This window comes from Nipponia nippon, unplaced genomic scaffold (genome assembly GCF_047370975.1).
Source record: "Nipponia nippon isolate SJK-2023a ecotype South Korea unplaced genomic scaffold, ASM4737097v1 scaffold_4, whole genome shotgun sequence".
Lineage (NCBI taxonomy): Eukaryota > Metazoa > Chordata > Aves > Pelecaniformes > Threskiornithidae > Nipponia > Nipponia nippon.
The window spans coordinates 31533618-31561390 of NW_028262358.1; the positions used below are offsets into that span (position 1 = coordinate 31533618).

Below are 27773 nucleotides of genomic sequence, written 5' to 3' on the forward strand. Positions count from 1 at the left end.
AACTGCAAGTTACTGTCCCCTACAGAGCTCACAGGAGGTCCGCGGCTTACTTCTCCTCCCTCTCCCACCAATTAGGTAGACTGTTAATGAAGGAATTCAAGTCCTTGAATATTTAGCAATTATGAAGGCAATAAGAATGTCAGCTTGACATATTGAGGATGGAAAGCAAGACTTGGAATGTATAATAACATGCAGTTAATTTGCTGTTCTATGGCATGAAAACAAATGGCTGGCCCTATAAAAGACTGGAGCAAGATGACGTCTCAAGGAAAGCAGCGTTGCTCCTGTCAAGCGTTCACTTGATACGTTGTTCCTTGTTTCAATTATTTCCAAATACTTCATGATACAACATTTCAATCTTTACTATTTGGCCTTCAGAAGTATAAATCTAGTAGTTACATAATCTGCCCATGAATATCAGAGTGAGAACTTGAAAACATTCAGGATGATAAAATGTGAGTGCTGTAAGACTTCTCTTTGATCTGCGTTACTGCCTCAGTCAGAGCACAGACTGAAATGGAATGGGATTGCCAACCTCCTGACTTCACTGCCAGGAATATAAATCAACATTAAAGATGATTTTTAAATGAAATAGCAAGTTAAACATTTGTACAAACACATCACCAAATAGAGGTTATACTGCCTCTTTTTAAACCTCTTGCCTGCTGGCAAAAATAAAACTGTTCCAGTGACATTTTCTCTGCTCTGCTGTGACAAGGGCTGCATAAATATAGACACCGTGGATTAGAATAGACTTCAGCAATCTCCGACTTCCTTTCTAGCAGCCTCTTCTGCAGACAGTTTTCCATAGCTATGGGTGAAAAACAGGGAGTCTAAAACTGGTACGTATGGCAAGATGGTGACAGTATAGCACGTCCCTGATGGCAGCAGTCACAGCTAACCTTGGGGAAAAGGCCTCCTGGCTGGGGGAAAGGAGAGCGAGTCAGGATTTGTGACCCCGACTCCAACAGAGATTTGCTGTGTGGGCTAGGATAAGTCACGCGCTTTGAGATCTTCGATGGCATGTGCAGTGTAATGCAGATTTTCCCTTCAACTTTGCCTAGAGAACACAAGGAGTGTGATGAACTGTAATGCCAGCCTAGATAATTCTGATGCTTGCTTCAAGAGAAGTCCCTCCTGTCTCCAGTGGAGAAGCTGCTGGTGCCAAACCGATCAGTGTCACTCAGAATCAAACACGGGGTGGGTTTTTCTTCAGCTAGAAAAGCAACAATTTGTCGTGTTATAACCTAAATGATTTTTTCCATTTTTATGCTTTACATTCTAGGCTGAGCCCTCTTTTGCTTCCAGGAAGTGAGGAGATGGCTGCTCTGTGCCAAGAAAGTGTGGTCAGGTTGCTGGCACACCCTGGGCAGGCAAGGGGCTTGTGTCCAAGGTTGACAGGAGTGATGCTGCTTCAAGTGCGCATGGCGCTTCGAGTCAGTCATCACTTGAAAAAGTCACAGGAAAGGAGAGAGGGGCAGCAGATGAAATGTTTGCAAGGTAAATATCCTCTTGGCACTACATTTTCTACATGAATTACTGTCAATTAACGCATACAAAACCTCAGTGCTGGAAACAAGAGAATAACACTCTAAAGCCTGCGAAAAGCTCCACGTGTCCTTCCTGGTTTCCCACAAAAAAACAGACAAACAGCTAACTAAGCCAAAAAATGCACACAGCTCGGTGGACATAGTTTTAAAACAGCCAGGCTATTTTCTCCTCTCTTCTTCCTTTCCCTTTCTCAGCGTGTTACTACTTAGGACGGTTCTTGCTGTCCGCAGTGTTAAACAAACACTCACGGGCACTATTGTGCAAATCACTCATCCCGGATAACAGATGGATTTTTACATTCTTTCTGCATATCTGAATCCATTATCCCAAGAGGGCCCAGAAGAAAGTGGGCATTAGCTTAATGCAGCTCTGAAAGAGGAACTGTCCAGGTCAGGAGAGCAGGAATGATGGAAAGAGCCATGTAAATTGGTAAATCACTTTGAGCCAGTGACCAAATCCATTTCAGCTGCTGGCCTGTTTGAAGTGAGCTGGTGACGGCCTTTAGCCCAGTTCTTAGGGGTGTCCTTGGCACAGAATCAGTTTATTTGCTGGCAACTTTGTTAGAAAAGCCAGAAAGGCAAAGGGCTTGGATGGTTCCCTTCTTACCTCCGGAGCTCAGTCTCCCCAGATCACATACGGGGCACTCTGGTGTGGTGGGTTAGGGCCCGGTGCCATTTTTGGGGCTTTACCTGTACCCTGCTTATTCCCTCCAGAGCATTAGCCTCTGGATCTGTTCCTGGAGCTCCTTTCCCCAGCACTGACATCATTCACATGTAAGGGCGGAAGAACAAAGACAGCACTCGCCTGTTTTCTTGTGTGATTTTTCAATACCCATTTCCCAATCCCGACATCCAATGTAACAACATCCTTTCAAACCGCCCCCTCTTGAAATGCCACAGTAGTCAAACAGCTGCAAATCAAAACACCTTGTAAACAAGTGACTGAAATCCCGTGGGATGCCCGAGGGCTTGGGCACGTCTCAGAGTGATTATAGTTCCTGCTATACAAATTGGAGTCCATGTAGCACAGTTTGTGCCAACTCCGAGCTCTTGCTTTTTATTTTTAGTCCTCTTTGTCGAGGGGTTCTCATGATAAAAAGAATGACGTTCGGTATCAGTGATACACAGATAAAATTAGAGAGTAGCCGGAAGTGATTGTACGACTAATCCTCCCCACTGAGACTTTTTCCACAGGTTTTGGGATCCTGTGGGCCTCAAAGACAGCTTTTCTCTGGGTGACTTTCACTTCCCATCAGCAGGCAGCTGAAAAATTGGACTCGCATGGGATGTATGTGGTGAGTCTCATGCAAAGAAATTAATGTCATTGTCATTGCTTATGCCAACAGCTGGGACCATCTGGGACACTAAAGACAACATTGTCTAGATGTGTACAGCTGATCGAAGGTTGTTTTTAGCAAGCCTCTAAACCTTCTTCCCTTTTTGGGGCAACAAAACAGGGCTTTTGCCTTCCATGCATGGGGTTTTATACACAGAGCAGCTTAAGTCATCACCAGGGCTCAGTCCTGAGACTTTCTGGTCCCCCAAACATAAGTCACTCACACTGATGCTGAAGACATTCCTTTCTTTGGAAGAAGAAGCTGCCTGCGGGGAGGACAGGATAGAAGGTGCATTAGATTACATCTCTAAAGCAGATTTTCCCTCAGGAGAACAGGATCAGTTCTCATTTGTTTTGGCTTTTTTTTTTCCCCCTCTAAACTTTGGATTGCTTTCATATTACTACACTGTAAAATAGGAAAATACAAGAGATTAAGTGCTCAGCAAAGGCTCTCTATCGCTTAGAAACATGGAATGCAACCAGGCAGCATAGATAGTGCACCATCAAAGGAAGGTGGGATTGGTGGCCCTGTAGCAAAGGGATTTAGCTGTGGTGTTGTGGGAAAGAAAGAGTGTATCAAAAAGAAAGCTGCGAACCTGTAAGGCCAGTTACTTTTAAGCAGGGTAGGTAAAGGTAAAGGGACAGGATAATTATGTAATGTGAACATGGTGTGACACAGATAGGGAATGAAATTTTTTCCTCCTATAGCTTATTGGAGGAGAATGGCTCAAGTGCCTGGACATGGTTCATTCTATGTGAAAAATCTACTGTGGAATGAATTGGTGTATCACTCCCATCACTTCTTGGAAAGGGAGATATCTTCAGCTTTAAGCCAGAGTGATCAGCTCTAAGGGAAAAGAAAACAGACAGGTTCAAGTGTGGCAAGTGGATGTGGTCCTGCCAATTTTTTAATTCTGGGAAAAAAAAAAATCTAGAGAACCAGAAGAAGGATAAGGTTTTCTGCATCCCATGGCCTCCCTAAAGACTCTCTCACTTGGAGGAAGGTCATAGGGTTCAAAGCTGTTTCTCAAGTGCTGCTATGTAGTATTGCCTTGATGTCATGCATCATTATAAACAAGTTATTATTTCATTCAGTGTTTTGGGAAATGATGGGACTGGAACAATACACCCACAGCAGTTCCCTCCCTTATCCCAGCAGGCTCTTCAGTGAGCTACTTATGAGCTGTACCTCACTAACTGATGGCTGTCTGGCTGTCTATGTCTGGTAATAGTGTGTCTCTGGGCAATTTGGAGTAGGAATATGGATGGATTTTATGAAGGGCGGAGAGCTGGGAAGGAGGAGGGGGACATAAATTTGCGGTGTCATGTGGTTTGACGGCTGCTTGATCTGAGAACCCTGGGCTGAGAAGGCCCCAGGGCTTCATTGCTGCAAGCACTGAATGCATCATCGCTCCTTTTTCTACGCGTTTGTGCTTCTGAAGCCAGTCAGTCATTTACACCTGACGGGATAGCAGAAAAACAGAGTTAAGCAGAGCAGTGTTCCATTCATTTCTGCCTGCTTAGCTCAGGTTCCAGCTAGACCTGGGATGAATACTTAAAAAAAGTGGGAATCATCATAAAGGAACAAGTACTAGAAATGAGGTTCAGCAGGAGCGTATGTAGAAATCTGTTTGAAGCCTTAGGCTCTTGCATAACTGTCTCTGGCTAGTTCCCTAAACTTTTTTTCATCTGCCATACTCTCCCTAGACCCATTTTACTTAAAAACATACCAGCAATTTGAAAGTCCTGATGATGCCCGATGTGTATGCTGTGACCTTTGCATAGTCTATGCAAAAAGATTGTCTTTCCTCTTTCTATTTCATAAGCACTGGCCATCTGGCCTTGCCCTGTCACATCCCCGGGTACGAAGAAATATTCTCCCTCCTGTAAAGGGGAGGCAGTCCATTAGGTTAACCAGATAAGGACTATAGCAATATTCACAGGTGGCCTGTTGTAAGGGATTTGTTGGTCAGTGAAGGTATATGTACACTCCAGTCACCTTTTGGCCATGTTAAACTCTTCAGTGCTGTCAAACTACTAGGTCAAATAATTTAAAGGTAGCTCAAGCTAGCTGGCTGGAAATATTCCTTGTCTGACAAAGAACAAACTATTTCCCCACATCATTAGATAGACCAAGATATTCTTGAACTGCCCACAAAACAAAGCTAGACTGAATCACATGTTTTTGCCAAAAGTTATCGTACCCAAAGGAACCAGAAAAACCATTCACCTTCCTTTTTTTTCCCCAACTCTTACAACATGGGCTCTAACCTCACCATTACAGGAAAAACTGCTATTCCCGACTGTGAAGATCAACAAGAGACTAGGTGTTGCTCCCTAAAGGCAACTGATCCCATAACTCTAGTCCAGTTCTTTAAGGGTGCCTTGCCTCTAACCTCAGTAAGTGTCCAAGGGGCATAGCTGCCTAAGAATCATAGATGTAAATATGATGCAGACCTGGTCCATAGCACCTAACCTAAGATAAGTTCCTGTCCAAACATTCTGCCTGCTCACATGCCCATACTCCAGATGGTGTGGAAGAAGACTGGTGGGTTGATATTCCCAGTCCTGCCCTGCACGAGCTTCTGATGACCTAGTTTGGGGATCTCGCCACTTCCTCAGTACAAAAATACTCTTGCATCATTTTGAAATCATGATGATCCCATTGAAGAGTGCACATAATCCAATACTCTCTGTAGTGACCTCATGCTTGTATGTAAAATGGTGGTCAGGGCATTTCATGCTAACAGTAAAACAGAAGGATTTACTGGAAAGGGATTAAATTTGTTTTTAAAGTGTCTGCAGAGCCAAATCAATTCCAAGGGTTTTCTGAGCTGCTGAACAACCACGGGCAATCATTGCACTTCTCTGTTGCCAGTTGCAGGCTTTTAGCTCTTCTAGACAGGGACTGTCTTCTACACTGTATTGGTACAGCCGCTAGTTTTGTAGGGTGCCACCCCATCTGATCCTCTGCACCAATATGATGGCATTGGTGAGCCTCCACTTGCAGGACAGTCAGCAGGACACCTCCCCAGCTGCCCTCCTGTCTGCGATACCTGTGGGTGAAATACAGGCAAATGCCTTCGAGTTGGACATACATCTGACGCCAACTGCATCTGGCAACTGCTCCAGCACTGCAGAGGACTGCCCCAGGATTTCTAGTTATTTATAATTCAGCATCAGATTGGGCCCAGTTGCTCCTGGTTAGAGATCTTTTTGCAATAACAAACTAAGATTACATGAAGAGCTTAAAAAAGAATTTTACCCCTCCAGGGCTAAATTACTTCCACTTATATACAACTGTCATATCTTTAAAGGGCAAACCCGGAAAGCTAACACTGAAAAATATAACTCTACAACCAAGATTATCTGCCTGCCCTCTCTAGGCAATCACGTCTCATATCTATAAGGTCTTTCATAGCAAAAACTAAAATTCAAGCTAAGTAGATGGAAGATTTATGTAGAGAGTAGGAAACAACAGCTTGGGAGGAGGTGTATTTGAATGCTGGAGCCAGTTACAAAGACAAACCTCAAACACCATACGACTGCTTTTACATAGCATCTCACTCATGTCTGGTAAAATCACTCCATGCTCACCCAGACTTTGCAAACTACTAGTCACCAACTGAGAAAGGCATGGTGACGTACATGTTACGGTAGCATCCGGCAGTGGCAAACAATCCACTTCCATATGTAGCTCAGGATCCATTCCAGACATTTTATAACTGATGTATTTTTCATGAAATAATAATTGGAAAGCAGGGAGAATAAAAACCCTCTGTACCAACTTACCTGTCCTACAGGAGGTCTCATGCTGATCAACTCACCTTTAGGGAGTTTCATCAGGAGCAGAGATACACAGGAACATGAAGAGGTCACACCTTCTCTACACTTTTTGTGAATATTTCTGGTCATATAATGAGAGAGCCGTCACGCTTCACATAGTGGCTGATTTCAGCCCTGATTATATACTTGGATTAATAATTGAAGCACTTAACCCCAGGGGCAAATGGATTTCCCTGAAGAACACACAAACTTCGGAGGGGGGGAGCTCAATGTGTCAAATGTCAAGATGTGGAGCTGCTCATAGACCTTTGTTCAAAAATTTTCCTACAAAGAACATTTTACTCTCTTCAGAAGTCTGGGGGACCCAGGCTTTACTGTCAGTTTTCCTCTTACCCCCTTTTCAGTGATGGCACAGGAGAAAAGTAGAAGGGGAGAAAGGAAAGGTGAGGAAAAGAGTACACATTTTTCACTTTTTTTTTTTTTATTAAAAAACCAAAACAAAACAGTAATTTACATAGAAAGGTCTATGGGTTTCAGATTTTCATCCAAAAAAGGACAATTTTCATATTGTTTTTTTAGTTCTGCTTCTGGAAAATATCCCCTGTTGGGTTTTTTTTGGTGATTTCTTTTTCCTTCTTTTTATGTGGAGTCCAGACCCAGCACTGCATTGTCTTCAGAAAGCAGCACACTGAGACCAGTGACTAACTGGTACCTTGTCAAGAATCGTAGCCCATTCTTCAGCCACAATAGTATCTTACATCTCCAGCTGCTACAAATGCTTGGGAGGCTCTTCCCCAGGACTGGGCTCTGCATGCGTCCCTCCCAGGAATGATATGAGAACAGACTTTCAGAGCAAATAGCTGAAAGGTCTCCTTCATTGAGAGAGTTAAAAAATCACTGCCCGCTCATGTCTCTCTGCAGTTTGCTTCCCTCTTCCCAGGAAGAGATTTAATGAATCTCCTGGTGTTAGATGTCACTGACATCACGAGCTGTCAGACTCTCTGTAAGAGCCAAGGCGACCCTCTGGGGTGCACACCCCTGAGATGCTGCTGTGACCGAATTCTGCCCTACTGCCAGCAGGTCCTCAGAGGTCCTGATTGTGGCCCTGCATGGAGATGCTCAGGTACAGCAGTGATGAGTTCAGCTGACAAGGAGCTGTATGGTCAAACTCACTCAGCTGTGAGTGGAAGCGACAGCGACGGCAGGTTGGTCTGTGGGCCTTCCTGAGTACCAGGCTGTATGGACAGTACGCTCTCATGGACTGCAAGGGGAACTAGGCTTTTGCAGAAGATGTGAATGGAACATGATCTACATTGCGTCTACACCATGGTAAGCACCAAAATCGTCATGTGAAGTGAAGTGAGTGCTACGTTTGCTTTGCAGTGGCAGTGTGGAAGAAAGCATAAATTATGTACCCAAGGGCTTTGGTAAGATGAGAGTCAGAAGTAAGCTTAGAAACAGGGTGTTCGTGTCTCCCCACTGCATATGTTCATATCACATGCAGCTATATACCCCTTTCAATAAAATCCCAAGATTTAAAGAGACTGAATTGCTGTAGGCCTCCTGGGTTCATTCAGTCAGATGCAATTTATCATTTAACCTTTCTAAGCAAATCTACCAGTTGCCAGTCTTGGCTTCATTTCCTCATTGTTAGAACTGCTGAGCAGAAAGGTCAAATAGTGTGAAATACAACAATAAGCAAAGGCCGTTTGATTAATTCTTGGCCAGCAGGACCAGGGAGGTGACAGTGCCCCTGTACTCGGCACTGGTGAGGCCGCACCTCGAGTACTGTGTTCAGTTTTGGGCCCCTCACTACAAGGACATCGAGGTGCTGGAGCGTGTCCAGAGGAGGGTAACGAAGCTGGTGAAGGGTCTGGAGCACAAGTCTTATGAGGAGCGGCTGAGGGAGCTGGGGTTGTTTAGTCTGGAGAAGAGGAGGCTGAGGGGAGACCTTATTGCTCTCTACTACCTGAAAGGGGGTTGTAGCAAGGTGGGGGTCAGTCTCTTCTCCCTAGTAACAAGCGATAGGATGAGAGGAAACAGCCTCAAGCTGCGCCAGGGGAAGTTTAAGTTGGATATTAGGAAAAACTTCTTCACCGAAAGGGTAGTCAGGCACTGGAACAGGCTGCCCAGGGAAGTGGTTGAGTCTCCATCCCTGGAGGTATTTAAAAGACGGGTAGATGTGGTGCTTAGGGACATGGTTTAGTGGTGGACTTGGCAGTGATTGATAGGTTAACGGTTGGACTCGATGATCTTAAGGGTCTTTTCCAACCTTAACGATTCTATGATTCTATGAAAGGGAACAACTCGCAATTGGTGATGCAGTGCAGGATGGGCAGGGTGTGTAACCTTCCGTAACTCTGCTGCAGTCTCAGGTTAACAGAGGGGATGGAGTAGCTGCCCACTCTGCTGTGTTCATTGCCATTGCTTCCTGCAAGGTTGTCGCTGTTCCAGAAGGAGCCTGTAACTCACTGACTGATCAACAGAAATTAGGTAGGAATGGCTGAGGTTCTTGAGCAAAATTATGAATTTTCCAGTATGATTGTGGCTATCCAGAAATCCTGGGCAGTGGAACAGCACACACAGAGAGACCATCTTCTACGGCATTTGCATCCAGGACTCCAGCTGCTTTGGAAACATGTGCGATTGACCCATACGCATGGCTCAGAGCTGTCACTGGGGAAATGCTGCATCTCCCCAGCCTCTGTCTCTTCCACAGGAAATGACAGCCATTCCCAATCAGGTGAACTAAACAGTCCTGGCAGTGGGTTGGTACCAGCAGCTGAACTGTTTTGAAAATAATCTAGACTACAACTTCTGAAACAAAGGGGTAACCACCAAGGCCTGGATCTTCAGCTGCCTGTCTTTCTTCTAAGCTCATTGGCATCCTTGAGAGGTTTCCCACTGATTTCAGTGAGTTTTGTGGAGGGAGTTTCAGCTAAACCAAAGAATAAAGAGGTTGGGCTGAGGTCTGAACCTCATCCCATCCAACCTTAGATACTTAAAGCCTCATCAACTGCTATAGTCAACTAGGGGAATGTGCCACTCCAGAGAGCAGATGAAATCGTTTCTCTTCCCATTTGCTGTAGGTTGGCATGAGAACTACAGTTTAGTTCTTTTAGTTAAGCGCCTTACATTAGGCAGTCTCCTGTGTGGTCTCAAACAGTTAATTTTCTCTGTACCTCTTGGCAGCTCTGAGATAAGGACAGTTACGTTTCCCTGTTTGTACCTTTTGGCAGCTCTAAGATAAGGACAGTTTTATCTCCCCATATATAAAAAATATATATAAAAAATTTGCAGGTCTTTGAAAAGAAAGCTTTATAGAAATACAAGGAATTATTATACTTCAGCAAAGCAAATCCCAAAGGAATTTGGGATGCTATGTCAAAGGAATCCACACACATGGACTTCTGTCTTCACCAGTCCCTATCTTCTCTTCCAGTACAACCACATTACCACATTACCAACTGACTGTCAGTTCTTGAGCGTCCTAACCATTGCTCATTCATATTTATTTCAGCTCCAACTACTGTTCAGTCTAGAGGCTAAGAGCTTTCTGCAAGATTGGTTTCAAGCAGATACGCAAAGAAAGGCAGCTGGGCAGCGGGCCTATTTCCCTTCTAGCAGCTTTTGTTATGATTTTAGATGTGAAATCCGCTGATGGGGTGGAGGCTGAACTGATTTTCTGAACTGCCTTGTTCACTGATATGAAAACCTCCCTCTTAAAATGAATCCAAACCCTTATGACATTATCCCCTGATCCAAAGAGTGGCTTTGCATTTGGCCACAAGAAGAGCGGCATATTATTTTTTGTAGCTACATGGAACTGGGAATGTTTCAGGCAGCGACTCTCTTTATTCAACAAATGATACACAATCATGACTGAAGGAACTTTTCATTTCCCTGTGAATTACCAGATCAAGCAGCCTTGTCTAATCCCCGTTCTAGCCTTTAAAGTTGGGACGCTTTTAATTTTTTAAATTCTCTGCCAAAATCTATTTTTAAAGTTGTTATTGCAGTAGCTGCCAGATATGAGGAGGCAAGTGCCTCCTCCCATTTGTCTAAGGGAATAAGTGAGTGGGATTGCAAAGGCATAGACTGAATCTCCCAGATGAGGCTCCTAAAGCGCTGTGCAATCATTAGTGAGTTAAAACTCACAAATCCTTCCTGAGTCAGTGCTAAGTTCCTTTCACTGGTGGAAGGCAAAGAGAGATAGGCACCGCAAGGGGCAAAAGGCATCTGCAAAGCGGATTTTGCTCCTTGAAGAACAAGGGGAGTGAAGGTATGTTTTGTAGACAGTGATTTACTCAAGGTGATGTCATCACTAGGAGTCTTTCCATTGATCTCCTCAGTCATTACAATCATAATTAGAGCTTGCTGAATAACATTCACAAATGGTGTATCAGTATGTTCAGCACGTTACCTTCTGCCATCAGTTTTGAGTAACTTGCTCGTTGGTTCAGAAATTACAAAGTGAGAAGGGGCCAGTGGCATCATTAGTCTGAGCTCCTGCATACCATAGGCTGCAGGATCACACTGAATTGCTTTTTCTATTTTTTTTTCTTTAACATATTGCTAATGAATGAAGAAATCCACCAGAAGCCTTACATAAACTGGTTAATTACTCTCACTTCTAAAAACATCATGGGTTTTTGTCTAGTCAGGATTTGTCCAATTTCCGTTCTCTATCATTGTTTTATTTATTTGTCTGCCAGTTTGAACAGCCCTCCATTATCAAACCTCCGCTTTTTATATCGGCGCTGAGAGTCTGTGATCAAGTCAGCCCTTCACCTGATCTTTGTTCAAGCAGATTGAGCTCCTGGAGTCTTTCACTGCAAGGCATGCTTTCTAGTCCTTTAATCAGCCCAGTATCTCTTCTCTATACTTTTTCCAATGTGTTATCATCCTTCTGGAATTATTCACAAATAACCTTTTCATTAGTCAAGCCGTTCTTCAGATGGTTGAATAATATTTGCCTGATGAATTTACAGTAACCTTCCTATTGGTTGGTTATATTGTTTGTGAGTTGTTAACATGAACAGCTGCAGAGGTCTCTTCTACAGCTCCACTGGCCATAGAGGATATTTTCATATGTTGTTAGTCCTTCTTCTGGACAAGCCACTATGCCATATGCCATTGATCCCAGCTGAGCCGCAGCGAGACACCAACATGCTAACGTGTAAAAATGTTCCCGTGTCTCAGGATGGAAAGGGACATAAAACTAGCCACTCTTGGGTTAGCTCTGCCCTTCTCCTTCTCTCCTGCAGATTGCCAGAATCCTTTGGTATGCAAGAAATTCTGAGAGAGAGAGATTCTTATACGTCAACCGTACTCCTGAACTGGGGAACTCCTGAAAGAAGAGCATGTTTATCACCCCAAGAAGCTTCTTAAGTGGCTGCTTCAACTGATGCTAGTTACTGTATCTAGTGCTTCCTAACCTATCAGTCCCAGTGATTTATCTTAATTACCAGGCTCCATGGTAAGTGATTGACATACTGGGGTATTTGTGAATGAACAGAAGGCTGGTGTGACTTTTGGGCAAAGATTCAACAGCATAGAAGGCTATACTCTCTTGAGAATGTCCTCAGTCATTTTCATCTATATTTGAAAGAGCTAGATTCCAACAAGAAAACTGTGCCTATGCAACAATTACACAAATTTTAGCTCAGCAGAGTATCAAGTCCTTTCTTAATTACAAAATAACCTGATTCCCTTCTCCTTGGCTGCAATGTTTTGCCGTCATTTGCTGCAGTGAAGCAGGCTGTGGAACTTCCCCTTTAGCTTTTCGTTAGAAAGCCACTTGTTCAATTTCATGTTCTAGGCTTCAGCTGAACTCTTCATTCTTGCCAGCGCATGTTTCCATTGAACACACAGCTTGGTGAAGAAATAGCCCCTTCCCTATCCTGCAGCCTCCCCTGACCCTACTTCAACCAGACAGGCAGTTGTGGTTGTGTGCTCTCGGTCTCTCTGAAGCCATTGAGGTAGTACAGCCTCAACTCTCTTCCCTGCTACATGACACTTGAATCCCACCAACCTCTCCCCCTCCAAGTGTCAATCAGGGTGATGGGAAAGCTCTCATCCTTGGGGCTCACTCCTTGCAGGTTTGGATCCTTGCAAGCCGCTCTCAGTGCCATCAGTATGGTAAAAAAGAGCCTCTTTTTGCTACTTTCAGCTAGAAGTTCAGAAAGCCACAGCCACCTCCAGGCTTTGATCTTGAGCCAAAGCCAAAGCCAGCCTTCTTTGTTCCCTAAACCTTTTAGTTTTGCTTTGACAGACACAAGTGCTATTCTCTGTGCTTTGCTTCTTCTCTCTCTTCCACCTTGTCACCTCCCTATTCCCTAGACCTTGGCTGGGAGTATGCACCCTTATCATCCCTGCAGGAGAAGGTGTGTATGAACTTCTGCTTCATAGGTCACCAAGACAATGCTGGACCGAGGGAAGTGGGCAGGCAGAGCCTAGGTGATTTGGCCCCAAATATTAAGACAATGGGCTTTCCTGCCATTGTTTTCTGTCAGTCTGCCTCACTGCAGGAGGTGATGCACACTCTGTCCTCATGGCTAAAAATGCCTGAGAGGGAAAGGGAAGGGCCATAACAGACATCTGGGGCCAAAGAAGCAGCTATTTGTTAACCACGTGTAGCCACAAATGGAGGGAGGGGACTGCAAATAGCAAACTATTTCCAGATGTTCAAAGTCAATTCAAACATGCCACTTACTGGACCTGAGCTTGGAGACTTGGTAGAGATGGGGCAGATGGCATGAAGATCCAGGGAAGATGAGCTTCCGCATTCCCCAAGGATTTCTTGTAAAAGATGGTCTCTCCCTCACCTCTTCTGGTCTCTGGACTTTATGATCAGTGTCCTCAACTCTACTCTGCAGAAAGCTTTCGTATAGCCAAAAGCTGAAGAGAGCAAGGCAGAAGGCGTGCAGAACTTCCCTGGAAGCTCTGTGGGAATAGTCTTTCTTGTATTGCTTTGCAGAAGGAAAACACATCAGAGCAGCAAAAGTACAGGCTTTTTAATGTGGAAATCTTGAGTCTGCCCCTCCTCTGCCAGAGCCTGCTTCATGTGATGCTGAGCAAGTAGGGCACATTTTTAAATGCATCCCCTAGTTTGGGATTCTCTAGCTTCAAACGTAATGGCCTGTGGTTAAGAGGTGCTGAGCAACCTTCAGAGTCATTAGTTTCAAATATTGGACAGTCAGCACTTCTGGAGCTCTTCATGTCTCAGTTTCTTGGCCTCTGAGGAAACCTTGGAAGTGTTGACAGAGAGGATGGTGAGCCATTTGCCCTGGGTAGGGAAGGTAGAGAACTCCGTGACTCATTACCTTCCTACACATACCAAGGTAGTGCAAGTCACTGCTAGTGAGCTGTTAGCCCTTACGAACTTTGTGTGCTCCAGATCTGATGGAACTGAAGAAGGCAGAATTGAGGGGCACATCTGAAGTACTGCCATGAGCCTCCCTGTGTCTCAGAGCTTTGTCAGCTCGCTCTCTTGAAAAACTGCCTGTGTGGCTCATAGGCAAAGCAAATCGAAGGAAAAGAGAAGCCAGCCTAATACCAACACAGGTAAATGTTCAGACTTCTTAAGTGCCACTGAGGGCAAAGCATTGCCATTACAAAAACAGCTGCTATTTGTCTAAATCGTTCCCTAACATTTGTGGTAGATCACTTTGGTCATTTACGTTCCAGTTCTTCCCTAAAGCTTTGCCACAGGGATTTGGACAGGAGTTCAGGTACCTGGCAGCTGGAACCATGCCCCTACTAAGCCACCTAAAGACTGACATTCCAGGCCTCCCCTCATGGAGAAGAGCCTTGGTCCCCTAGCTGAGCTTCAGCATCCCGAGTACAAAGCCTGTCAGATTTCATTGTTAACGAGTGAGGAAATAAATTGGCTCCAATTATTCTATGAAGAGCTTAGATGGAATTTTACACGGAAGAAGCTTTGTCTAGAGATTATAAGAGAAGACTCTGAGCCAGGATTCCAAGGTTTTATTTCTGGTTCTGCCCCTCATTCATCGAGTGGCCCTGAGTGAAAGCTATATCTTGTTTTCCCCCGTCTGTAAAAAGGGGTGATATTGAACTTCCTGGCATAAGTGTTTCTAGGCTTAATTAATTAACAGCACTGAGTTTTCAGTTGGAAGATGCCATAGGAATAATCAAAGAAATATTTCTAGCTGCCTTTGGTATTTGGCATTCTCATTCTTTTTCACGTGTAGATGACAGCCCTCAATGAGAGAGAACAGAGCTTTCAATCTACTAACTGGTGACTGGGCATTAAGGAAAACTGGTGTGTAACTGGGTAATAAAGTCACTGAAATTTTATTTCTTTGCAGGCTGTGAAGAACAGACAGACAGACTTTTGCCTAACTATTTGTTAGTCTAAAATTTTCAATGAATTGTTTTATGCAAACAAATCTTTTTGCAAATGATTCACTGTGACTTTTGTTTGAGTAGTTTCTACTCCTGCAGAGTGATTGGCCAATCAACTCACATGGTATTGTGTCTGCTTCTTAAGTGGATAATGCTCAGGCTCCCAAATACCTTTCAAAACCATACAATCAATCACAGAATTGCTCAGGTTGGAAGGGACTTGGAGGTCTCTAGTTTAACCTCCTGTTCAAAGAAGGAGCTCAGCTATACGATGAGAACAGGTTGCTCAGGGCTTTTGACAGTTGGGTCCTGAAAACCTTGGTGACTGCACGACTTCTTTGGGCAGTATTCGACTGTCCTTACGGTGAAAATGCTTTTCCTTATAGCCAGCCTGAACCTCTTTCATTTTAATTTACGTCCGTTGTCTCATGTCCTCCCACCATGCACTATAGTGAAGAGCCTGGCTCCATCTTCTTGATAACCTCCTTGTAGGAACTGTCAGGCTGTTTGTGCTCTACAAAGCCATCTCTTCTTCGGGCCGAACAAGCCCAGTTCCCTCAGCCTCTCCTCACAGGGCTCTAGCCCCCAACCATCTTGGTGGTCTCTGCTGAACTTGCTCCAATATGTCAACGTTTCTCTTGCATTGGGGGTGCAAAACTGGGTTCAGTACTCCAGTGCCATATGAGTACCTAGGGAAGGGGGATAAACACATCTGTCAGCCTCCTGGCTGTGACTCTGTTAATACAGCCCAGAATGCCTTTGGCCGCCTTTGCTGCTAAGGCACGCTGCTGGCTCATGCCCAGCTTCCTCTCTGCCTGGATCCCCAGATCCTTTTCTGCAGAGCTGCTCCCCTGCCCATCAGTCCCCAGCCTGTACCACTACAGGGGCTCTTCCTTCCCAAGTGCAAGACTTTGCATTTGTCCTTGCTAAATTTCATAAGGTTCCTATCAGCCCATTCCTCCAGCCTGTCTAGGGCCCTCTGAATGGCAGCCCTGCACTCAAGCCTATCAACTGTCCCCTGCCACTTTGATGTCATCTCCAAACTTGATGAGCAAGCACTCCACTGCCTCATCCAGACAACTGTTAAAGATGTTTAAACAGGACAGGCCCCAGGATAGACCCCGGCAGTACCCCACTTGTTACCAGCCTTCTGGTAGAGTACGACATATTATCCACTCCTCTCCAAGCCTGACCATCTAAGCCAGTTTTTTGCCTTCTGCTAGTCCACCCATCCAGACTATAACATCCTAACTTGAACACAACACTGTGGTAGACAGCATCAAGCCTCGTTAAAGTCACAGTAAAATGCCTGTCAAGAAATCACGTATGAATAATAGCTACATATATTACATTTACCTCTGTGTGTGTGTGTGTTCGTGCACGCCCTTTTTGAAAACAGACTTGTGAACTGTGCAGTTACAGTCTAAAAGTCAGTCAGCATGGTTGTGAAGTGAATTTGTATCTTAAGAGTTCAATTTCTTGAACATGTGCTCTGTTGGTTTCCACTTTATGGTTTTCCATTTTACCTTTGACCAGGATTTTTTAAAGCAACCATCTTTGTCCTTACATCCAACTCCAGTCATGAGTCAAATGAGTCTCTGCATTTGACTGATGGAGCTACTTCTAGCCATAAGTCATTCTCTAAAGTTTTTCCTTCCTCTGACTTCAAAAGGAGTTCTAATTTTTTTAACCTCTGCTTTCCCCAGTAACATCAAACATATGGTCTACAGGAGATATGGACCACCAACAAAATCATGGGAAGCTCATGGACCAAAAGAATGGATGTGAGTGAGACACTCCAGGAGCACAGGATGAGCTCCATGCCTGGCCTGTGTAGGCTTGTCAACATAAGCACAATTTTTCTGTGCAGTTAAAGACAGAAATCCTTCCTTTACCAATTCTGTGACATAGCACTTGGTGACAATCAGGCAATTGCCTGAATGGTTTAATGAGCCCTCTAAAGCCCTGGAGAGAATGGTTGAACTTAGCATTGGATTCTCCCACCTTGTTTTCTGGCAGACAGAAAATCAAATCTCATGTAATGATCTTAGCTGTGAATGTAGGTACTGCAGCCTAATAACTTTATTATGCAAGGGTTATTTACCAAAATTGGGTCCTGTTGGAGTGGGAAGGGAGGCAATCTCATCGTGCAGCCTTCCGACCCATACAAGAACGTATTTGCCTGATGTAGTCACTGTCTTGAACTGGCTAATCCTCCGTCCCTTCCAGGATGGTGTCTGCACCGCTAGGTCTCAGCGTCAGAGACACTGTCTTGCCAACAGCTGACAATGTTTCCCTGCCTTCGGGGAAGGGTCCTGCTCTTTGCGTGCTGGGGATTGCAAATGCTGCCCTTTGCTGCTGCTGTGAAGTGAACGGTATGTACCTCTTGGACCTGGCATACTGACAGTCAGGAAGCCCTGGGAAGCCAGAGGTGCTTACGACATGCGGTAGATACCGGAAGGCTTTGCCCGAGATGTGTGGCCCACAGCAGGAGTGAGAAGAGCCCACTTTGCCTCGCTGTCTGCAGAGTGGCTGCAACCCACAGCCCAGCCGGTGTTGCCATGGACACACTGTCCGCCCGGGGCCCGTGAGTTCTGATCACTTCAGTGACAATAACTTGATGCCATCAGTGGGGTTTGCAGTTACCACACACACCCGCACAGATACACATGCTCCTGCAACCATCTTCTTTCTGCCATGGTTTCAGTAAGCGAGCAGACAAGTCTGCTTGTAAGACTCAGTGGCGTGTCAGCCAGCGGGGATGGTTACAAACGTGGCTTTCTCCGGCTCTGCTTAACAAGACCTCCTCCTGCTGCTTGGAACAATGTGTTGTTACCACAACACGACATCTAGTTAAGAAAAGAAAGCCAAGCACAATCCACCCAAACTTCAAAACTTCCCCCTTCCCTTCACCAACAGATTTTTCTCGTCAGGTTCAAATTATTTGCCAATGAGTGCTGGAAAAAGCCGTTGCTCTGGTTTGGCCTGTATTTATTTGCTGCCCAAAATCAACAGAAGGTATTTCTGGGAAGCAAACATCAGGCGGTGCAAGAAAATGACATTGGCCTGTAGTAAAATTAAGGCTAGCTTCTTCAAGAGTTGGGCCGTGGTGGTGGTTATTTCGTACTACTCTATTGCAGCTCTGCTTCCTGTGCTGATGTGTCTGGGCTGCATGCTGTAATTTCAGTTTTTAGTGAACTGCGAGCAAAATCCCAGAAGCCACAGGCAGCGCTACCCAGCCTCGGTGGGCAGGCTGGCTGGGTCACCTCTCCGCATCTCAGCCCATAGGTGAGGTACGCTGGGAGGGCAGGTAGATACTTGGTGCTTGTGCTTCCTCTTCCTATTGCTCTTGAGGGACTCTGCTACACGTTTGCAAGGGAGCCAGGTAGTGGATGGGTGTTGTACAGAACTTCAGTCTCCCAGTCTGTCAAGCTTGAAAGTTTTTCCAGCTTTCAATTTTGTCTAGAGTTTCTCTCTTAAGACTCCCCCCTTCTTCAAACAGAGCCTCAACTCTGGCTGGGTCCCAGAGATAGATACCAAATGGCGCTTTTTTCCCTTTCTTTTGCTCTTTCTTCCTTCTCGTGAAGCTGGCAGACTCTCCAAACACACATCCAACCAACGCACAGTGCATTCAAAAACAGGCCATCTGGCTGAGCACTCCTTGAGAACGAGAAGACAAGAAAAACAACCCTCTTGGAGCTGGCAGCCGAAAGGCAGGCAGCCCGTACGTGGACTTGATCTCGTGGTGCAATCCAAGAGCCGTCCAATCCAAGGGCATTGCAAAAAAGCTCTTTCCTAATGAGCAGAATACGGCTGTCTCCAGAAGCGGCTCCAAGTCAACAATTTGAGTGGGATGCTGTAACTCTCCTCGCTGCACATGTGCTCATTAATTAAAGCCACTTTGGAAGATGCCCCTGACACCCCCGCCGGGGCTGCCAGCCTACCCTCCCCAAAATCCTGCTTGCTGCTTTGCAGCCCCCTGCTGGGCAGGGAACTGCTGGTCCCCAAGGGAAGGACAGGGCCATCAGCGTCCAGCTCTTAACCGCAAAACGGACCCGTTGCGTCACCCCTGAACAGCTGCGCGGGGAGCAGAGCACTGGAAGGAAGTTGCACTCCATTTGCTTTGCTGTCGTTTTTCTCCCCTCCGAGTTTGGTAGCAGGCAGACTGCTCCAGGCATAAAACCACTCTGGGCAGGTCAGCAAGCGACGGGGAGGGAAGTGAGCTGAGCAACCCAGTATTGCAATTCTTTGCTGTTGTTCTGATGATTAAGGACTGAGTTCACAAAATCAGGGTGGCTGAGGTGAACACAGAGCCATTAGTAGCCAAATCCCTCAACGGTAGAACAGGGAGCGCTCAGTGAAACTAGTAGGAGACGAGTTTAAAACAGATTAAAGAAATTACATCACATTAGGTAGAGAACTTCTGAAAGTTGCTGGCCCAGCAGGCTGCAGAGGTGGACAGCATCATCAGGCTCAAAATGGCGTTAGACGAATTTGCAGACACCAGGTCCGTAAATGGACACTAAAGGGAACAGGCAAGATGTACAATCAAACATCCCGATCCAACCAAGGTGAATGCTGAGGAAACAAAAGGGGGAGGGAAATGTCCAGGCCTGTGTGCTCTCCCTGGATAGTCTCTCACCATGTCCCAGTTGGGAGCAAAGTGCTGGGCAGGGAGGACCACTGCTGTGGCCCAGAAGGGCCGTTCTTCAGTTTTTATTGTAGGACTCAGTCCCTGTGCCAGCCGGATCTGAAGGTCATATGAACAGATTGTTGCCTCTTTAAATTACCAGAAGGGAACTAGAATCTGATTTTTCTCAGAAAGCTGGATTTGTGGAACATGTTTCTGTGAATGTTAACAGTCACGAGCCCTGGCTTAATCTGTTTGGTCTCCCAGTCGTTACGTTTCACACAGTGACTGGGTGATTCATTTGACCCTTTATCTTCTTACTTGGAATCTCCTTGTTTCTGCACCTGCCCTTTTAGTACCGATGAGAGCAAGGACAGCTCAGTCTTTGGCAGATCATACAGCTACATCTCAGCTACGTGTGTATGGGTTTCTGATGGCTAGTTACATCTCTGGAAGGCTATTTCTCAGGTTTCTGCTGTGGCTTCTTGCATGTAGTCGTGTTTCCAAGGTGAGGGACTAAAGCTCTTGATCTTTTGACTTTATTAACTCAAGAGCAGAGTTCTGTAAGTGAAAAATTGCTTACTTTTATCTTGAAAAATTATGACAAAGGACACACAGCACCAATGCAGGTCCTTAGGAGCTCTGTGTTTCTTGCCACTAAGGTATCAGAGACATTCAGTGCCTCTTCCTTTTATCAACATGCAATTTAGTTGTCCCCAGCTGACAAAGGTGAGGTCTAAAATTGAGATTTTGCATCATTATCTTTTTAAACCCACTGCTTTATAAGCTTTAACAATGACAGCAAGATGTTCCTAAACTGAAAAGAAAATAAAAAATAGGGATTTGATGGAGTCAAACATGCCCCTTCTTTGGCACTGACTTAATTCAAACACAGCTGGCTAGTTCAGAAAAACCTGGAAGTGACAAGGGATAGAGACCTGTGCTAAATCAGAACGAAGTGCAGCAGTGCACTTGCTAAATCATCCCAGAGAGAATGTAGAGTAACTGGGAAGCTTCAGTGTGGGGAAAAAATGGGAAAAGGGGCACAACAAATTAGAAGGAACCTCTGGGTCATTGAATCTACTCCTTTGCTGTCATGATATCCCACAACTGATAAAGATCTGTCTTCAAACAGTAAAGTTTTTTATTCCCATTGTTCCTCTTTGGAGGTTATTGTGAACTTTACTCTGCTGTTGTTTTGAATGCTTCTGCTAGTTTGCAGCCTGCATTTATTTACGATTAGTGTATGCCTGTTTTAAGATCTTTCCTTTTTTAAACTCTAACCTGCTATTAGCCACATTTAGTAAAAGTTTTAGGGCATAATTCATCTCCTGCAAATATGTGTGTTCCGTTGTGCTAACATTGTCCCTTTTTTATTTTTAACTTACAGGAAAGCAGAATAATATGCAAAGACAAGATGAAACAGATGTTTCAGGTCTACATTACAATTCAGACAGAAATTTAAATCAGCTGAAGACATCAGAACAAAACGCTTTGTAAGTGTTTCTGTGCTATCAATTACTCAAGGGATAGTTACAGCTAATACGCCTTTCAGTACATATTGCTTCCTTTACAGCTTTTGATGTGATCTTGTGAAAGGTAGATTCCCTCCAGGAATGTGCTCTGAGGTCTGCGGCAAGTCAGCTGGAGCTCTGGGGAGCATGGTGTCTCCAGAGACTGGGTTCCAAACTTGCTTGAGATGTTTTTGTAAACAGCACTGTTGACAAAGAGAGAATATCAGGATATATTCTCATGATCCTGAGAATACCAAGTGAATATCAGTGGTGCTGTGGGAGTGTCATTTGTGCCTTATATTCCAATAAAACTAATTAAGTTTTCTTCAGGTCGATTCCAAAACTACATGTAGAGAATGTCCAAACCATCACCAGTGAAAAGGACGCCAGTTGGAACACTTTTCTAGTGAAAAAATGGGTTTTGAGAGAACAGATACTTTCATAGAAAGTGTTCGCTGTCCTCCAAATGTGCCCCCCCTCATAAACCCAGAAGTCTTAAAAGCAAAAGATATTTGATTGTTGGCAGTTTGGGGATTATTCCCCTCCCTTCCCCCCAGCGTTTTCCAATGGAAAATATTCAGGGTTTGGGTTTTCAGCCCTTTGCTGAAATGTCAACATTTTCCAAAGGGTGAAGAAGGGGAAAAGAGAAGAAAAGAAAAACATGTTCTGACCAGCTCGAGTCAGAGCCAAATGGCTCAGTCCTGGATTTGGTCAGGGAAGTATGCTGGAGGGGAGAAAATGGGAGTGTCTTGGTTCCACGCACAGCCTGGCTGGGCTGAGGGCTGCGTATCACAATCCATTCGTGTGAGTCATTCCAGCCGACATTTCTCCAGGGGAGCATGTGTAGTGGCTTTCAAGCACTTCAGGTCAATATGTTAGTTGCAAACACTGCCTTGCTGTTTGCCATGGCCACTTCAGCTCTCTTGTGTGCGTGTGGGATGCACACAGGTACACTCTGTTTGAGTTCAAGTCCTCCAATATTTCCATGACGTCTTTAACTCACAGAGACAACAATAACACCTGGCACCTATCCAGACCGGAGAATTCAGCTCTCTTCCACTCATAAAAGAGGAAAAAGGAGAAAAATGGCATGTGCCTGTAAACGTACGTGATTGTCCGAGTCCTGTGCCCAGGTGATGCTGTCGTGTGCTGTGCAATGGCTGGAATTTAGCCTTTGAAAGCCCTGGCCAGCTATGGACAGGCTGGCCCTAGGTAGGCAGAAATGCTGGAAGAGCCACTATATAGGCTGCTAAACTACACACGCACATGCATGCGCCATCCTGCTTCTGGGGGAAAAGGAGTGGCTTCATTTCCCCAACGCATTGCTGATCCCCAGCTGCCTGCTCAGACTCTGGAATGCTGTCCTAGCGCTTGGGCACCGTAAAATCTCAGGAAGACAAGGGCCGTCTTTGCTTCTGCCTCTCCAAGGTGTCTCCCACAGCTGCAATGGTGGAGCTGGTAGATGGATGCCTACCCAGACTAGGTCTTTGTCCCCCTCTAGTGACTCGACTGCAAAAGAAGTTTTCTGAGTCCTACTCCCTCCAAGCAAGATGGTCATTATTTTAGGCCAGAATGTTGAATGGTTTCCTTTCTGAAGGCCAGTAGGACATCTAAGTCCCACTGGCAGGTCATATATTTATATACACTTAGAGATTATCCATTATCAATGTAAACAGTAATTAGGAGCTTGACTTTCTGCTCAAATAGGCAACGTGTGCCTGCTTTCCTCCCATGGATGATGGGAGTCACAGGCTTCAGATGACAGCCCATGCTTAGTCCTGCAGGAGACCCAGCTAGGGCCACTGTTAGCAGTGCAAAAGCACATGCTCCTGATCTCTTGTAACCAAACACTTGCTGAGTCACAGCCCAGTCACCCCTACGCTTAGCAAGTCGCGTCAGCCATCTGTCACCAGCACATCCTCCTCACCGCGCTGTGACTCCACGGGGAAAACAACAGGAGGCAGATTATGTTCAGCTGAGGAGCCAGGCTCTCGTGCATCTTGGCTCTGAGTAACCCCTGGATTGCCTTCTAACCAGTGGTGAAGCCTTTGGCTTCTCTTAGTTTGGCCCTTTGTCAGGGAAGAAAGTGACATTCAGGTTCGAACACTGAAAGCTTTGCCTGACTAATGAGTGACTCCAAACAAAGCCAACTCAGGCAAGACATGGATAGCATTGTGCAAAATGTCCCTCCTACAGCCAGGTCATCTACACAGGCCTCCACACTGGTCTTCTCCTCCAACCAGTGTTTGAAAAATAGCACCAAAATATAGACTGCCCTGTTCCCTAAGGCCTTGTCCCACCTACCATGTCAGCTAAAGGCTGCAAGAGCAGCCTTGTTGTGTCTCCTGTCCTAACTAACCCTCATGTTTTCCTAGGTTCAGCTGTGTGCTAGAGGTGCAGCCCTGGAGGGCACAGCCCCAAGAGATGGGATCGCGTCCTGCCGTGTGCCTGCATGACCGACCAGATGAGGCACTGCCCAGGTACGCGAGCCAGCCAGGGTGGGGTGTGAGCAGCTCGGGGTGGGGATTCACACAGGATTTCACAAACCTAGACCCCCACACTGCTTACCACAGCCTCCCTGGCCGGGGCTCCCTGGCCTCCTTTCTCATGTGCTTGAAAGTCTGTTTTCCCCACCAGCTCCCCGAGGGACAAATCACCCACACCAGCAATCTGACCGTGTTACTTTACCCTAAGGCGATGAAAGAGTGCGGAGTGGATGCGGCCTTTTTTGTTCTGGAGGAAAAAAGTGAACTCAATGCCAGGCACAGATCCCAGGCTGTATAGTTCAAATCGCACTCAGAGCACATAATTCCCATTTGTGTTTGTGTGCACGCAGGGGAAGGGTGGGGGTTGGCGGGGGGGGGGGGTGAATATAAGAATGTAATTGTCATAATTTAATCCAAAACTACTTCTTGGAAGAAAAAAAAAAAAACAGGCTGACACAAAACAGCATGTTCAGTTATAAACACCACATGAAAGAGCCGTATTATGTTCTACTTGGTAACTGACATCGAATGTTAACGTTCTCAGCTGCCCACTACTGGGCAAAGGCCTTTCCAATGCTCCCCCCCTCGACGCAAACAAAAGCCCCCAGCCAAACTGCGGCGCAGATACCAATTTCTGAGGCCGCAGCAAAATTCCACATAGAAAGTTCATTAAGGGCAGAGGAGGCAGGCTGGTAAACGAGGCGGCACGGAGCAGATAGATAGCCATCTGGGGCTCAGGGCGCTCCCAGCTGCGCTGGGGAGAGCGCACGCACATCTCCTGCAAGGCCATAAAAAAGTTGGCATGTGCCGTTTGAGCCGCGGAGGGTTTTTTCCCCCAGATTTCCCATAACAGGCCAGTGTATTCCCGGAGCGGCGGGCCTTGCTGGCACCACAGCTGCTCCTCTCCGATTGACTCGGGCGCTCGGCAGGCTGGAAGCAGTAGCAGCCAGCAGGAGTGGCGTCAGGGCTCTCTGTGCCCTTCCCTTCTCCCAGGCCTTCAGCTGGCCTGAGTCATTTGATGTAAAGGAAGCACAGTCATCCGGCTTGGATCCTCAGGGGTGCTTACCTACTTAGCTCCGGATGGCACTGCACCCCCCAAAAAACACGCAGGAACATCAGAGACCTGATAATTCACTCGGTATTTCTTCTCTCCCTCCGGGGGATTCACCAGGCAGAATCGCCCTTTCTGCCTGTGGGACCAGGAGGCGACAAGGAATTGTCCTCCAAGTCCTCGCTCTCCCCTGCGGTGCGGGTGGTCGGGGTCTCATCCTAGCTAGAGACTCTGCAAATAATCTGCTGGAGTCGTTGCAATAGGGTATCACAAAATAAATGCCTTCTGCTTGAAGAATATGTTTTTTCGCTTCACGTTAACCTTTATTTTTCGTGGGGCTGGGTGACATTATTAGCACCCGTGCTTACTGCTGAAGTGAAGCATCTTTGTTGTAGCGTGGGTGGGAGATGAGTTACCATCAATATGGAGCAGATCTAGAGAATGGCTTCTGTTATTTACTTCTTTTCTGTTCTTGTAAGATGTGTGACACCATTTAACAAAGATCCGCTTAGCAGAATCCAATTAAAATCTGTAATTGTCACCCAGGCACCCTCGGGAGATTTTTCATGCTTCGGCTGCACCCAGCACACCACCATTTCATCGCTCCAGCGCCGTGCTCCTACCGATGGACGGGACCTCCCCGTTGCGCCCCAAGAAGGTGCTCTGTGGGTGTAAGGTGAAACGGAGGGTAAGCAAAATGTCGCCCTGCATTGCGATATCTCGGGATAACGCTGCAGCGGGCGCAGCTTTTTGCCTCGGGGACGGTCGGGCCCGGCGCCGGGCACAGCCCGGCGCCGGGTCCCGACCGTCCCCGGGGCAAAAAGCGGAGCCCGGCGCCGGGCCCGACCGTCCCCGGGGTAAAAAGCGGAGGCCTGGTATTTTATCGCCCGAAAGGTGGAATTGAACCACTCTGTCGCTAGACAGCTACAGGTTTGAAGCCTGCACCCCAGACCACTGAGGGTCATCCGGGCAATTCTAAACCTCTCCTCGCCTTCCTATATAAAGCCCCGTCGCTCTGCTACCCTGAGGTGAAGGTGAGGGGTGGTTTGCCCGCACGCTGCGCTCCCCGCCGGCTCCCGGCGCGGAAAGCGGCCGGCAGCGGTGAAGGTGCTGCCGTGGCGGGAGCGGAGCGGGTGGGCGCAGCCGCCGCCGCCCTCCCAGAAGCCCCTGGGCGCTGTATGCAAATATAGAGGCCGGTGATTGGCCGCTCCCGAGGGAGGGGCGGGGCGGGAGGCGCTCCGGGAAGGGGCTGCGGCCCTGGCGGCGCCCCCGGCCCGGGGCGGCGGGTGAGTCACGGCGCTTCCCAGAAGGAGCGGGGCCGTGCCCTGCCCGCCGCCCTTCCCGGATCTCCGGGGTCCCTTACAACATCGGGACGGGGCAGCTTGTGTAACGGGGGCCGCCCCCGCCCCGGCCCCGGCCCCGGCCCCGGCCCCGGCCCCGGCCCCGGCCGCCGAGGTGATGCGATCGCCCCTCTTCCGCGGTCGCCGGGCCGGGGGCTGGCAGAGCCGCGGGCGCTGCGGACCAGGCTTCGCGCCGCCCTCGGCGCCTGGCGCCCACCTGACACCCGTGTGCCTTTCTCCCGCTCGGGCTCGCTTCCCACGGGCGGTGGCGGCTGGGGGTGCGTCCGCGCCTCGTCCCCATCAGTGGGGGTGCCCGGTTCGGTAAGTGGGTGTAAATACAGCTGCCCAATGAATTAAGGGCATATAAACGCAACACGCAGGGCTCGGCAGAGGAGACCAGAGCACTGGCTCATGTTGAGAAGTATCTTTTTCTTTTTCTTGCAGTATCTTTTTTTCCCCCCCTCCCCTGCAGTGGCTAATGCCAGATACTCTGGAGGAAGATGTGAATCTCCCATGAGATACCTCGCAGAACAATAATATCCTCTGGGAGGAAATTCCTCCCTGGCCCCCAGCTGAGGATCAACTTATGTCCCGAAGTATGAGGATTGAAAACACTTGTAATTTTATCCTAGCCAGTGTAACTATAGAGGCTATTTTCATAAATGTCTAAACCCTTGAAAAATTACTCACTTATTTGCCTTGAGAGATTCCTCTGAAGTGGAGCCATTTCTGCAAATGCATGTGGTTTCCAGTGATTTTTAATTAGATGATTCTTTTGGTGTAAGCAACAAATAAAACCGTAGGCCTGTTCCCCCTCTTGCTCACCCCGGGGAAGCTGAGGCTCAAAACTGGTCCTCAGTGGTGCAGCACCAGGGTAAAAGTGGTAGGGAACAGAACCAGGGCCATAGCCCGAAGCTGGGAGCAGTTTTGTAGATGTCAGCAAAAGAAAACGAAAAATATGCGGTGGGACAGCACCGTTGCCGCTCACACCCGGGAATGGTGCTGGGCACAGCTTTACTTACAGTGCGTGGCTCCAAGTCATGACTTACCCCGTTGGAACGCGACCAGCTCTGGTATCATCTGGCCCGCTGATTCCCAACACGGGCATGAGTGTGCCTGAGGCCTTATTGTTCATAGTGAACAGCTTTTTTAGCAATCTAAATGTGTTTTTTAGAGCACATTTTAAACTCCAGCCCAGAAACAGGGGTTTTATCAGACGGAGCTGGTTGGAGAGCTGCTCCTGTGCCTGCCAGTGCCTAGCAGGAATTTTTCTTCCCTTCCTTGGTTTGTAGGAGTCGTGTGCCCCAGTACAGTCCTATCTCTTTACCTGGTACTTATCCCAGTAGCAGGTGGCGTAATCTAGCAAGTTTCTTTTGTGCATGAAAATGCACGGGGTGAGGAACTGGGGGCGAGCGTGGGAGGAGGTGCAGGGAAATTAGTCATGGGGAGGAAGAGGTTAGCGCGGGGGTTCGAGGAAATCAGGTGGCCGCAGCAATCCCTCAGGCTTCCAGCCGAGCCGGTCCTGACGTCTGCTGGGAGAAGCACGTCAGCTCAGAGATACGTTCCTGTGGGCCCAGAGGCATGTGACCTTGCTGGCCAATTCAGGCTGAACAAGAATGGCTGTCAGGGGTCGGAGGAGGCATTCCTAGCTCCTGTATTTCATTTTCAAGTCTCGGCTTTAAAAACACTTTCATTTTCTCTTTGCTTTCC

At 46.9% G+C, this 27773-nt stretch overlaps 1 non-coding gene across 1 annotated transcript; it reads right to left on the bottom strand.

The window, feature by feature from the left end:
- Positions 1–25607: 25607 nt before the first annotated feature.
- Positions 25608–25694, bottom strand: TRNASTOP-UCA (transfer RNA opal suppressor (anticodon UCA)). The gene has a single exon. It is a non-coding gene; the product is annotated as a tRNA-Sec (tRNA).
- Between the last annotated feature and the right edge of the window lie 2079 nt (positions 25695–27773).